At 42.2% G+C, this 15,314-nt stretch overlaps 1 long non-coding RNA gene across 1 annotated transcript; it reads left to right on the top strand.

The window, feature by feature from the left end:
* The first annotated feature begins 3,823 nt into the window (after positions 1-3,823).
* On the top strand, positions 3,824-6,095 carry LOC145421562 (uncharacterized). Its single transcript, XR_013902947.1, has 2 exons — positions 3,824-3,926; positions 5,838-6,095. It is a non-coding gene; the product is annotated as an uncharacterized LOC145421562 (long non-coding RNA).
* The last annotated feature ends 9,219 nt before the right edge of the window (positions 6,096-15,314 follow it).

The raw sequence follows: 15,314 nt of genomic DNA, 5'->3' as shown, positions 1-15,314 counted from the left end.
TATTACAGTCAAAGGAATGAGTGTGATGCACTGCCAACTGTGGGCGCCTCATCAGGTCTGTTAATGCACACACAATGAGATCCTAACCCAGCATGCTTCTGATATTTCAGGGTGTTCTGAGAGTTGTACTACAGCCCCTCCCCTCAGGCTGTAAGGGTTAAATTAGCCCCATTACATAAGACAGTAGCTGTTTATAGCACAGGAAACATGCAGGTCGGCACTCTGAGCTGTCAGGTTGGGGAATCAGCGATGGCTGTCAGGACCTCAGAGCCAGGAATGTTTGGCGGCACGCTCACGGCCGCTGTGTTCACCACTCCTGCTGACATGATCAGAAACGAGGCACGAGACCGTGGGTGTGTTTCTAGTCGACGCTGAATATTAACGAGCTTCTGGGGCAAATCTGATGACCTGCTCATTAGAAAAACAGGTGAGGGGCGTGAAACCCCCTCTGGTGATACCGTGTATGACTTCATTATAATCTGCTGGCTGTTCAGCTACACACTCAAGCAGAATAATGCACGTTATTAGCTTATCAGCCCGTGACGACAGCCACTGTATGGATTCATGATGATAAGAGCTTCACATATAAGAGCTGACTGCTGGGGAGATGGTTTAGTGCTCCACACAATAAAATACGCACCATCAAACTCCATCTGAGAGCAGCGGGGGGGCCAAGGACACAAAGGGGAGAGAGTTCTGATATGGTATTCTCTGATTATGCAAATCAAGTATATAGGGACTATGTGACCCAAATATGGAGAGGAATAATGATGAGCCTAATCATAAGCAGGAAGACACTTGACACCTCCACATACAGTAAGACTGCGAGTACAAGTGGAAGATTACAACCACCCCAAATCTAAATATAGTTCAAGGGAAAAAGGAGGGTTTATATAAACTGAGCAGCTCACTGTATGAATTTTCTGATTTATCTTTTAAATGAGAGCAATTAGCACGCAGTCACTTCCTTGGTGTAAAAATTAAGCTTCTTCTAGAACTAACGTTGTATTTCTTTTTATGAGGAAAGTGGGTTTCTTTTTAGAGAGAAAATAGAAAAAAACTACTCACACTTGGCACGAAAATATTGTATTGAAACCTGGAGATGAAGAAGCCCTCCAGAGATATTTGACTGTACTGAAAGAGAGAACACATGCCTTTGTGTATACCTGAGATAGTGAGAGAGGGAGCTGGGAATCCTCTTCTTCATTATGTGCTTCCACCATGGAGGCTCTATAAATAGAGTCAGGGAGGAGAGATGGAGGGGGAATAAAGCCGAAAAATGCTGAAGGTAACATTTAGACTAAAGGATGAAGATGTTCAGTGTCTTATGTATGCAAGAGGAGGCATCCATCCAACCATCCAAAAATGTCATTTACTTAAACATGCATCCAACACTTCCTCTGTGTCATCCAGCAATAAAAGAACCTGATTTCATTCAGTTCAGTAGTGCCAAGTGGCAGCCCGGTGATACACCTGTTTAACAGTTCAGCTATCCATCAACGCCAGCAACTAGTAAGCTTAGGATCATTATTACCCAGAAGATCCAAGTCATCAGCCTAAAGCTGAGAAAAGATGGTCATACAAAGCTGATGTTTAAATGTAAAACTTGTAATTTTCTTTCCTAAAGTCCAGCAGAAAACTGCCCCACCCCTCACTTATGACCTGCCTGCTCAGTTTCACCTCAGCTAATTGGAGTCCCTGAACTGGACCTCTGGACTGTGTTTGTGCTGTTGTATACTTTGGAGCATTTTTAATGACCAACAGTATGGCTGCTGTCAGGTTCAACCTGATCATTTAACCTAATAATTAAATGATTATTCTTCTTAAGGTACTTTTGACTGTTTCCTTAGTTCTCAGTGAGTTCCCACAGTAATGTTCATGTTTGATTAAATGGCCTCGCATGTCTATTAGACTTGGATCAGCACAAGAAGCACAGCAGCCTGTGATCCTCTGACGGGCCTCTAATGAGGAGTAATTCTACTAACACATCGGTCAAATAATCAATATTACTTAAATAATATTGAATAAAATAAATGATATCAATGATGAGGCTTTGACTCTTCCATATGTTTAGAGGTTCAGCCCTGTGCTTTCCATTATGAACACATCGATTCTCCAAATAACTAAATTAAATGTACAGGGTGGGCCATTTATATGGATACACTGTAATAACATGGGAATGGTTGGTGATATTAAAGTCCTGTTTGTGGCACATTAGTATATGTGAGGGGGCAAACTCCTCAAGATGAGTGGTGACCATGGTGGCCATTTAGAAGTTGGCCATCTTGGATACAACTTTTGTTTTTTCAATAGGAAGAGGGCCATGTGACACATCACACTTATTGGTAATGTCACAAGAAAAACAATGGTGTGCTTGGTTTCAACGTAACTTTATTCTTTCATGAGTTATTTACAAGTTTCTCTTCGTTCACAGCCATTGACATGTCGAAGAGGTTAACACGTGAGGAGCGGATCGAAATTGTGTTGATATCTGGTGAACGCAGTAACCGGGTCATTGCAGCAGATTTCAATGCAAGACACCCTACGAGACCACCCATCTCCCATGCTACAGTTAGCAAACTGCTTGCTAAGTTTCGTGAAACTGGTTCAGTGTTGGATTTGCCAAAATGTGGACGCAAGAAAACTGTCATGAAGAAACATCAGTGGCTGTCCTAGCTTCATTCAGCAAGCGCCCACAGCGTAGCACTCGCCGCATGTCACTGGAGAGTGGCATTAGTCGAACATCCCTTCGGTGGATATTAGCTACTCACAAATGGCACCCTTACAAACTCCAGCTACTGCAGCATCTCAACGAGGATAACCCAGATCGGCGCACAGAATTTGCAGAATGGGCAAAACAAAAATTGGAACAGGACCCTCAGTTCATGCAGAAGATTTTGTTCAGTGATGAGGCAAACTTTTATGTGAATGGTGAAGTTAACAAACAAAACCACCGCTATTGGTCTGACACTAACCCACATTGGATGGATCCCTCCAAGACTGTTGGAACAACAAAAGTGATGGGTTGGTGTGGTATATGGGGTACAACGATAGTGGGTCCATTCTCATCAATGGAAACCTCAAGGTCACTGGATATTTGAAATTGCTACATGATGATGTGTTTCCCTCTTTATGCACTGAAGCTGGCACGTTCCCTGAGTTTTTCCAGCAAGATGGTGCACCACCACATTATGGGTGCCAGGTCCGAGCATTCCTAGATGAACAGTTTCCTGGAAAGTGGATTGGTCGTCGTGGGCCAGTTGAATGGCCCCCAAGGTCTCCCGATCTGACCCACTTAGACTTTTATCTTTGGGGTCATCTGAAGGCAATTGTCTATGGTGTGAAGATACGAGATGTGCAGCACCTGAAACTACGGATACCAGATGCCTGTGCTGGCATTTCTCCTGCGGTGTTGCTATCAGTGTGTGAAGAGTAGGAGAGGAGGGTTGCATTGACAATCCAACACAATGGGCAGCACATTGAACACATTTTGTAAGCGGTCAGAAACTTGTAAATAACTCATGAAAGAATAAAGTTACGTTGAAACCAAGCACACCATTGTTTTTCTTGTGACATTACCAATAAGTTTGACGTGTCACTGTGACAGGTTGAAGGACTACTGCATATAAAACTGTTCAGTTAATACTAATTCATATCAGTTGATATAAGGACGAAAATAATGTAAATATGGTAAGAAAATGGTTAAGAGTTTATTATTTTTCATGTTATATTAATGGCTTTCATGTTACTTAAGAGAACTACAATCTATACATCAGTAATCGGCCTGTAAGCCTTTTCTGGGATCGATTAGTAGTGTCTCTATTCTCCACTAGGGGGCTTTCGCGCGTTCTCCTCACTGCAATAAACGACTGCATGAGAGATGCAAGTCATAATCACTCTCGTGATTCTTTTCCCCCTGTTTTCAGGTAAAAGTGTTTAAAAGTTGATATATTTCCAATGTGTACACTGTTAAGATATTTAAGAGGTAATCCTTCATTGTGTTGTAAGCTTTAGAAGCATTATATTACAGTTTTGTGCACATGTATGTGGCGGTTTTGAGCCTCAGTTTTGTACTGTGTAATGGCCATTAAGATAACGGCAGGAACTAAAAACGCCGCGATTGTCAGCCATTTTGTCAGGAAACCTGCTCAAGTATATGTATAGTAAGCACTTTAGTATTTCGGTTTATTATTTAGTGTTTTTCTTCCACCATGTGACATTTAGCAGTACAGAATGTGAAACGTTTCTGCTCATTTTTACTGCAATAAACTACTGCATGAGAGAGGCAAGTCATAATCACTCTTGTGATTCTTTCCCCCCTGTTTTCAGGGGTGTAACATCACATGGCCCTCACATGGCGTGACGTCAACTCCAAAGCCCTATCGAAAAAAACAAAAGTCGTATCCAAGATGGCCGACTTCTAAATGGCCACCATGGTCACCACCCATCTTGAGGAGTTTGCCCCCTCACATATACTAATGTGCCACAGACAGGACTTTAATATCCATATAAATGGCCCACCCTGTACACAAAACAAGTGTATTAACATGTGCTCCTGCTGTAAGCAGTGTGAAGCGTTTTCCTCACTTTACTGTTTGAATGAAGTGAAAGGAGCTCCTCTGTGAATTCTGCTAATCTGACTTTTCTAAGCGCTTCATTTCACCCATCATTATCCTCCTCTCCGGACTCAGATTGCCTCTGAGCAGCAGATCCTGCAGCCTGCGATGCAGCTCAACAGCCAGCAGATGTCAGTGTTGCAGCAGAGCGTCCTCATGGTGTCCTGAGAGCTGCAGACAGCAGCTCGCACTGAGACTCATAAATCCACCCCGAGCGGTGTGATAATCAGCGTGCACTGATGTATGGGCACAGCGTTATCTGTTTCCATGCACAGTAGCTCCACAGTTTAATGCAGCACACGGCGGCCGAGCTGCAGGCAACCCCCAAAGACACCCCGGGGCATCCAAATGTTGACAATATTAAATCTTTCAAAGGAGCATCCAGAGTCTGCATGTCAGGAGGTGTGATTCATGTGATGCCATGAAGAAAAGCTTAACCATCCACACTCTGTCATGATGCTTCAGTCCTGAAGCTTCATCAAAAATGTGAAACAGACTCCACACACACGTGAGCTAATTATGCTGGCAGCACCCTTTAGAACAGATGAAAGGTCCATCATCACTGACCTTTTATCTGTGCGGGCATCTAACAACTCTAAGAACTGCAGCTTTAGTTCTTCATGCTGGCTTTAGATTTCAGCCCTGGAGTTCATCAGCTGATCGCCTTCAACAACAGCCAGAAGCTGTTTCCAGAGAAGAAGCTTCTAAAAGTCAACAGCAAACAGAAGACACATGCAGTCAGTCCAAAATGTCTACCACAGCTAGCAGAGCTCCACACTGTTGTCCTCATATACAACAAAGCATCATCCATCCACCCATCCATCCTAGTGGCTGCAGGCTAAGCAGTTAATTATTTTCCCCAGCAAAGTTCTTCCAGTTCCTCCTGATGGACCGTGAGGTGTTTTTAGACCTCTCCATCCTGAAGATGCTTCTACTACGAGCTCCACCAGGATGTCCCAGTTCATCCTCCCTGAGACTGCAGACCGCTGCAGGCACCATGAGTGATCGCCATCTCTGTCATATGTCTGATGTTTCCAAGGACGAGTCTCCTCAGTCACACACATTCATTCGAGTGGACTGTCCTGGGCAGACAGGGGCATTCCTCTTAGTGCTGCTTTCATTATTTATAAGTTATTGATAACTTTTTTTCATAATTTCTGCACATATTTTATGTACCTGGTAGTTTGTGAGCAATAATGTTGGTGTGATCTCGTCCTGCAGATGATGTCCAGCTCCTCCAGCAGTGATTGCAGCTGTGAGTCCTGGTTTTGAGTCTGAGTGATCGTTTTTGGAGAAGCAGCTGAAGGAGAGTCTAAATAATGGCGGAAACAGCTTAAGGCAGAAAAACAGAAGCCTGGACTGGAGGGGTTGGTGCATGAATGAAGTGATGAGTAGTTGTCTCTGTGATGTATGCACTACATCCAGGAGGAAATGTGGAATTATTGATTACAGTGCATTAATAAACATGTTAACAGGTAATCAGCTGTCCTATTTGGTGTTAAATGTTCTCTGACATCAAAGAAGACGATCAGCTGAATAGTCAAACACTCGGCCCCTGGGCCTGTGGGCTCCAGCAGCTAATGTAAAGCAGTGAACGGCGGCGGCTCCTCATCCTGCCGCGCTGCATCACAGGCTCTAATTGATTTTCCGTTGCTACGATCTCAAGGTGACATTCTGGGCAGCAAGGATATCCTCACACTCCCAGCGCCAATTAATACCAGTTTCTCTGCGGCGCTTCTATCTGCACCAACACACCCGGGTGGCGGTTTACAGTCACGCTCCCTCCCCAACGCCATTTCCACTTGCACCAGAAAAATGTTCAGCACATGAACTTCATGGGGATAACAGGAGGCCAATAGTGATTCAAATAGAACAGAAGGATTAAATCCGGCCCCCTTTGACCCTCACTACTCTGAGCTAGATAACCTTTAAAGAGGGCCTATTATTTTGTTCCTTATTTTCTGTCATGTGTACAGTTTAACTTTAATGCACATATCAAACATGCATAAAACATCAAACCAAACGTCTGTGGAACAAAATACAAATATACACTTAAATAAAAATAAAAACAAGACTTTACTCATTGAATTCTGATAAAATAAAGTTTTAGTTTTTGGTCAAAGGTGTAAGCACACACAGGCTGAGGAGGATCTGAGTCAGTGCTGCTGTCTCTGAACAAAAAATAAAAGAAAGAAATAATAATAATAATAAAATAAAGAAAAATCTGGTGTCTAATTTTCATTTCTCGTTACTTATCTCCAAGATGTTATTCTTTTTAAACTCATTAGTTTCATCTCTGACACACAGAATCATCTCAGGACTTAAAGCGATGGTTTGTTCTGCACAGAGCAAATCTGGCTTCCATGTGTGTGTCATTTCTAATCTACAGCCAGTTAACTGACATTACTCTTCATCTTACACATTCAATTACAGGCCTGCCTCTGCAGACTGCAGGGTGTCAACTATTAATTCTCCAGAGAGAGGTAATGAAATCATTATCACAGATGATTTCAGTGATGGGCTAGATGGTTCCTCTTCTACTGATAGAAATGTAGTTAGTGGCGTAGCTCTTGAATTAATGATGTGATTGGACTGGATTACAGGACTGATTAGATAAGGAGAATTAAATCAGGTGCTTAACTGTTCTAATTTAGACAAAAGTAATAACGAGCTAGATTGGTTTCATTTTTATTAATGTGCTAGATGATTGGAGTCAATTCCTTTAGTTAATTTTAATGGAGTAAAAAAAATGAAGATTTCCACTTCTAGACAAAAACATTTGATTTTAGTTTTCATAAATCATAACATGCACAAACTGGAAGAAAAACACTTTTATCTTTCAGGTTTTCTCACAGTGAAGCCGATTTTGTCCAAAAAACACCCTCATTCTCCTATTGTGTGCTGATTGGTTGGTTGAGGATTGAGGACAGGGCATCCTCCGCTGATGGCTGGAGATTATGTTGTGCAGATGTTAGCAGTGTAGTTAAAGTCCAGCAGAAGCTTCATGTGTGTGGAAGAAGCAGTTGGCAATTGTTGGCGAAGGCGATGCCATCAGGAGGCTGCTATTCTCACCTCTCAAAGTTCCCTGCAGCTCCACAGAGCCCCATTCACTCTGAATGAATCCAAGTGCGTCCCATATGAAACAGGAAGCATAGATGTGGCTGTTCATGTAGATTTATCCAGGTTTGAACATTTTTAGACAGGTCATTATTTAATGTTCAGTAAATGTGTTCTCATATTTATGAAGCCTTCGCTGCTATATATTTTTATACAGACAGCACCTTGTGGAGGCAGCTAACTCTTTCATGCTGTATTTTATTTCATTTTGTAGGCACACGATATTGTTTGGGTAATGCTTATCTTTTCTAAGGGCCAGTTTTTTTTAAATAATTTTTTTGTGACACCTTTTGTTGGTTTGTAGTGTAGTGTTATTTAATACCTTTGACAGTAGCATGGATGGTGTTTGGTATGCCACACTCACACTCTCGCCTCTTTCATTAGTATATCACTTTTGATGATGGGTATCCCTTTGTGAAAGCTGACTTGATCAAATATCATGACACGAGTCTCACTTGTGAGCCGTCTGTGTGCTTACGTCTGTACAAATGACAGAGGAGCTGCCAGAGTTCAAAAGTGATTCATCACTTTCTGATTTGCATTTATTTTCAGCAGCTGTGACCTGCACATCTGGTCTGACTCACACATTCAGACATCGTGAGCAGATCTGGCGCGATCCGCCACCTCATTAGCATTCAGACAGTCACGCCTAGAGAGAAACCCTCACCTGTGAGCAGAGCGACACAGCCACACAGCTTCTAACTAATATCAGCACAACACTGCAGCTCATAGGCTGGATAATCCTCAGGGGGAGGTGAGACACCGTGGCGGTGGGATTCCTCTTTGGTCAGATGTCACCTTTTTAAAAAATGGTGAACTGTCAACGAGGAGGCTGCACAGGAAAGATAAGCAGTGATGGACTGGCAGCTTCCTTTCACTGAAGATGGTCAAAGCAAGCTAACAAACATGCACACACCGGACGCAGAAAGCTGCATGTAAGCCTCATTCAGACGGGATTAACACCACTGGATCTGGACTGTAATGGACTTACACATCAGCAAGACAAACCGAGCAGAAAGAAAAGAAACGTCCAATAAATTCTTCTAAAATCAGAAGATTCAGTCAGAATATCTAGCAGAATCATCCCGTTAACAGATATTGCTTTGGTATCAAACGTTGTTCAAATGTTTATGGTGCGTCCCCAGATCAGACTTAAACAGATGCTGACGCTGATCTATTAAGATGTTTGTCCAGTCAAATTTTTTAAAGCAATATTTTATTTGGTTTTAAACCCAGACAGTCTTGTGGTGCAGGGTCCATGGAGTAGTGTCATTAGAGACTGTTTTCAAAAATATAAGCCCTCCAGTGTTATGAACCTGTGGGCAAGTTAGCATGGTGTGCTGGGCGGTTAGCTAGGATAGGTGTGGTCTTAGCCTAGATGGGATAAAAGATGGACGCAGACACCGTGACATCACATGTTCACTGCATTTTGAAGCATTAGCTGTTGCCACATTGCTTAATTGGAGCCAGAAGCTCTCTTATATGGATGAGAAGGTAAAGTGATCATTCATCAGTAAACACTATCAAGCTAGGTTTTCAAGCTACAGACACGGGTACCTGCTAATTACTGTTAAACAACCGGCAATAAAATAGTAGAATTTTACAGAGTCCAAGCATGAGCTCCAGTTTGGAGTTCAGACTGCTTGGACAGTCTGTTAGCATAACAACCTCACAGCAGCTATAATATTGGTCAGATATTTCATTAAAAACAGCAGGAAAACTAATCCTTTCTGTAGAGTTTCTCCAGATCTCCCCAGATGCACTCTAACCCAGTGGTTCCCAAACTTTTTTTGCTGGGCCCCCCTTTGGTTGACAAGAAAAATATTCGCCCCCCCCCACAAACACATCCTCCAACCACACACACCCATATTTTGCTCCATTGCAGTTTATTTCACACCTCAAACATTTAGTAAACAATTAAGCAAATACAAGTAATCTGCAGGTAGTAAGAAAATAAACTACCTCTTTTACGCTGCGTCCGCACGTACACGGGTGATTTTGAAAACGCAGCCGTTTCGTCCACACGTAAACGGCGTTTGGAATCACCGAAAACGGTGATTTTTTAAAACTCCTTTTTTGGGTTTATGCACGGACGAGGAATACAGAGTTCGTCACGCAATGTTAAAGGTATGTGCCTTTTTCCACATCACGCTGTGCGCCACGTTATTGTTTACATGAGATGAATTGCAGAATGGCAGATAGTCAGATTAATAGTATTTTGTCTCTATCTTCAGGTTTTACAGGCTTACATATATGCACGCAGTTTCTGTCCCTCCATTTAGAAAGGCAGAGGCATCACAGTGTGATTATTTTACATGTAGTTGTTGTTTTTCCTGTGTAATAATATTCAACATTGCAATCAATCAATTTTTCAAAAAATGCCTCTCTGTGCAAAATCGGTTTAAAAACATAAACAACTGTGGGATACTGTTTGTCTGTGATTTAGACAGGGGGAACAAATCGTGGCAGGATCAGCCTGATATTATTTGTATCCCACTGTAACTTTACTGTATAACGAGCTAACATCACCAAAATGTCAGGAGTAGTTAGTCATTAAAACAAGTGTTTGTGAACTAAAAATCAAGAATGTGGGATACTGTTTGTCTGTGATTTAAACAGCCCAGCGCTGCTCCCTACGAAGGAAAGACCAATTCTGCAGGGGAGACCTACCTCGGCACTTGTGCAGGTGAAGCCAAAGGGCAGACATGTTTCACCATATTTTCTAGTCTTTGGCTTAGAATGAAGTTGGTTTGGAAACATATTCAGCGATGCTTCATCTCCTGCTTTGCATTTGTGTGGGCGCCCGGTGCTAGCAGTGTCCAAGCATTGTTTTTTTTCCCCTTTTCATGCCGCGCCCCCCCTGCAATGGCTCTGCGCCCCCCCCCAGGGGGCGGGACCCACATTTTGGGAAGGTCTGGTTTAATGGAACAGAAACAGGGCCAATACCAGCTGAGCTCCAATGTCACATGGTTCAAATCACAGGCAGAAGGCAGATTTGGTTGAACAATGACATGCTGCTGAACCTATCATGGCCAGCCTTATTGACCTCAACAGATCCAGAAATAACTGTCCTGCTGTTTCTTTAATAGAAAACGTGATGAGCTGCTGGTTTGTTTTCAGACTATTTGTAATGACAAAATCAATTTCAGCTGTGATGAGAAGAACGGAGGGGATTCCTGTAGAAAACGAGGAAAATAAAACATGACAAGAGAGGCAAAGTCAATCAGGCCGAGTAGCCAGCTAATTCAGCCATACCTCCGTCTGCATCCAGAGGGGAATGGCTGGAAATGAAACGGCCCGTCAGGTCTCAGAGATTCATCACACCCGTCACCTCAGGACTTAAACCAGGCACTACAGTTGTTTTTATCTTGATAACAGCTCTTGCACATTTAAAGGTGTCGCTGTGATTTATTCTTCCTGCAGGCCCCTGGATTACCATCTGCCTCTCTCTCAGATGTGAACGTATGCAGGCGACAGGTACATAATATTCAGACCCACACTGTCCAAACATTCACACAGACGGACTCGTTTTACATCAAGATAACCTCTGAGATTTAGTACAGGCGGTTGTGCGTTGGTCTGTTTATTATTTTGCATAAGTCATGTTGAAGACACGTCACCACCTGCGTTTTGGACTACAGTTTTAAAGCAGGGTTTCAGGAGGTCACCCTGGATGGTCGTCATCAACAGCGACTATGTTTGGAGGAGAGGGCAGAGCTAGTACAAAATCAACAACCAAGAAACAAAACTTTCCTCTTATATTATCCATGTTCTTCTAACAGAGGTCTTCAGTCTGAAGTACTCAGAGTTCTAAAAGCTGAACTAGAGGCCGAACCTGTAGACTGGATCAGGCGACTCTAAACCCTCCCTTAGTTCTGCTGCATAATGAAACTCTTGGTTCATTAAAAAAGGTACAGAATTGTAATTATGTGACCAATGCCACGGCGTCTCCAGACTGCTTTGCATCTGGGCTGTGAGTATAGGTTGTGTTAAAGGACATAGGTGGAACCTCATGTGGTTATTTGTGGTCAGAAACATGAGTAAGTCCTTGTCTGGAGGTGATTCTCTATGGCTTTAATGGAGGTGCTTAAAGCGGTGGGTGAGGTCACTGTGGATATAAAAGATGGTCACATCACATCTGTAAACATGTGTAAGCAGTCAGAAGAACACGAACACACAGCGAGCCCCCAGCCTCAGGGTGCGTAACGTTCCTGATGGTTATGCAGGTTCAGTTCAGCCTCCTCCCTGCTCCAAGTCAAAAACACCCATTCAGGATGTAAACAGGCTCTTTAGCTCTTATCTAAACTGAAACTAATTTTCAGGTATTTTAGGGAAATAACGACTCATTTTTCAAAGGTGTGGCAAGTTAATTTCATTTCAGAGTAAATATATTTACCAGCTGACTGTAACACTGTTCAGGCTGACGTCCAACCGTCACAGCTGAAGTTCTTTCAGGTGTTCCTTCTAATTATTAAAGCCTAAAGCGAGCAGGTCTGTGCGTGCTGCTGAGAACTCGCTCCATCGCATTTTAATGTAAATGTTTCTGGCTTTTGTGAACGCGCAGATAACAAGCTCTGAACAGCATTCAGACCCAGGCTGCTTTATGAATCAGTATGTAGGCCACCTCGTATACGCAAAGTGTCCTGGTTATTGTGTTTGAACGTCACGCTGGGAGAAAAAAGATGAAAGAACAAAGCCTGGGAGGATTTCAGCTGCTGGGTTTCTCCCAGACCGAGCAGTCTCACCCAAAGAGAAAATTCATGTGTCACTTCTCCCACCACCGCTGCTCCATTTTCCCCGCCACGCTGGCGGACGCGGCTCTCAGCTCGCTGTCGTGCTTTGTTTAGGGAACGTCAGTCAGGTTTAACTGTCGAGCTCAGACCTGCAGACTCCACAAGCTGCTAGATCATCAAGTAAAATATGTAGTTAAGCTGCCAGAAATGCCTGCTGATTTATTTAACGCTGGCAGTCACAGAAGGACAAATATGAAGCAATATGAGCCAATATGAGGTAATGTGCTCCAAAGTAATGCACTACTGTAATCCAATTACATTTGTCTGTACTGCAGTACAGCAGTCCAAGCACAGACACAGACAGGATCTCCAGCTCTCCTCCAAGTAAGACATGACCCAACACCTGTGTAACAGATCACGGTACTAAATTCAGTAAACAGATTACAGCCAGAGTGAGTCTTTTAGCTGGAAACAGAAACATTATGTCCAGACTCACCGGACTGTACACATCTACCTGTTTGTTTCACACAGACAAAAACATCTGCAGCATGTGCTCCAACCAGGACCTGGCTGACTTTATGCAGATCAGGGGCGGAGCGGGGGGGTGGCTTACGGGGCTTAAGCCCGGGTTGTTTTGTCAGAAGCCCGGGGTATTTTGGAGTGTAATTTTTTCATAGTTAGATGCCTGGCTGACAACTGTATAAAACAAAAAGTACACACAATATTCGAAGCACATAGTGCACACTGTGGGAATTTACGACTGTGCATGAATCCCCCCCTGATATTGGTATGATCCAAGCTCAGGCACAAAGCGACTGAGCGAGGGGGCGGGGGGAGCTGCTGCCCGTGAGTGCGCTGTTGGAGAAACGGAGCCAGCCATACTAAGGAGAGCTTAAGTTTGAGCAGGTACCAAAGCAAATCATTCGTACCATACAAATAATGTAAATATGACGGTGCATCACGAAAGATTGATATGAAACTGATCACTTGACCAATATTATTTTACTTGCTCTTCAAGTGAATCAACAAATGGCGAAATGAAAAGCCGAACAAATGCTATTTTTTAGAGAGTCTTAGCTTACGTGTGTTTATTTCATATTTTCAGTTCTTACCCTCCCCGACTAATTCGGTTTCAGTTATGTACTGAAATATAAGAATGGACATTAGAGGCTTCTTTCAAAGAAAAAACTCAGGTAAATGTTATTTTATATATTATGCTATGTATGTTGTTCAGTATATTTCTATGCAAAACAAGAGGGATTTCAGTACACAGCAGGATATTCACATTTGTAACCAGATATTTACATACACTTTAGGGAGAAAACGTAAAACATTTTTACTGTACAACATCAATTTAGAGTAAATTTTTGTTTTAGATAAATATTGAAATATATTTTGAATTAGTTAAATGTCAGAATAAAGAGAGACAGAGCTGTCTATTTTTTATCACTTTCATTAAATTTAGGAGTACATGTACACTAAGTTTATTGTTAATTAATAAGAAAACTCCAGACGATTCCATTCTGAGCTGAAGAAGCTTCTGATAGGTTAGTAGAGTCCATGTGAGTAAACTGGTGGCACAGCTGTGGATGCATATAAGGCAAAACACAGAGCCTGTTTCTTTGACATGGGAAAATCAAGAGATGTCAACCAAAACACCAGGAAAAGAATCGTGGAGCTCCATAAGTGTGGCTCAAGTTTGAATACAATTTGGTGCCATTTGCAATTAAAAAACACAGACAGTTTCTCTCTTTACTCTTAAAGTTAACAAATATGTTTTTATATTTATCAATCTAAAAAAATAAACATTTAGTCTGATTTGATGTTACAATTAAAAAAGTGTTTGTGTTTTGATCTGAAGAGTTCGTAAATATCTGGTTTCAACTGTAGATTTGATGATTGTCAGCACAAAGAGGGAGAGAGAGGAACAGAGAGAGAGAGAGAGGGAGAGCAGAATGAGGACAGAACAGAGATGAACAAGAGCAGGTGAGACACACATGTTAGTCAAATGGTTGCTTACTAAAAGTATCACTGTATCATAGGTACTCATGTATCTCGTACCTAGTGTTTCTTTTTAGGTTTGCTATTTTTCAAATTCTATATTTATTAAGTTCTGCAGGCTTGTTTGCACAACAAGGCTAAATAATTATATAAACTTTTCTCAATCTAAATATTGTACTTTGGTAGAATTAAATAAATAAGTGTAGTGCAGGTCTATGATGATTTTTAGTGCTACTATCATCTAGTTCTGATTGTGGTTCTGTCTTGGTTAAGTCCTCAGTAATCCTGCTTTTGAACTGTTGTAGTCCTGTTTTAATTCTGGATCAGTTCTGGGTCTGGTTGAATTGGGGTTTAGTCCCTGTGTCTTGATACAGCCCCGACTTCGTTCTGTCTTGCTGCTCAATTAAAAAACTAGTTTAAGGTGTCCTGCATGTGTGATATATATATTTCCCTATATGAAGTCATTCTTTTTTGAACAAAACTCAAAACAGAGCCTATTAATCTTTCAGTCATTTCTACACCCCCCCCCCCCCCCCCCCTCATGCATACTACCCTTTAGGGCTAAGCCCCGGGTGTTTCAAATGTCTGGCTCCTCCTCTGATGCAGATTTGTCAAAGTAAAGGAATAAATACAGGTGATTCACAGAAAAACTGATGCCTAATGCATTATTTCTTTTACACAACGAGCCCAGAGCTGTTGGAAAGAAGCAAATCTAGAAAGGTGTATATTTATATGTGTGTTTGTCATTTGAATTTAAAGATTGGAGATTAGCATTAGCATGAGCCTCACAGAGCTTCCTTTGTTCTACAACTGGGCTAATGAAGAAGCGCTGTTACATTGCTTCTGC

The sequence above is a fragment of the Astatotilapia calliptera genome, chromosome 17 (genome assembly GCF_964374335.1).
Source record: "Astatotilapia calliptera chromosome 17, fAstCal68.1, whole genome shotgun sequence".
NCBI lineage: Eukaryota > Metazoa > Chordata > Actinopteri > Cichliformes > Cichlidae > Astatotilapia > Astatotilapia calliptera.
Note: the sequence above shows the minus strand (reverse complement) of the source record. Positions and strands in the feature narration are given on the sequence as shown.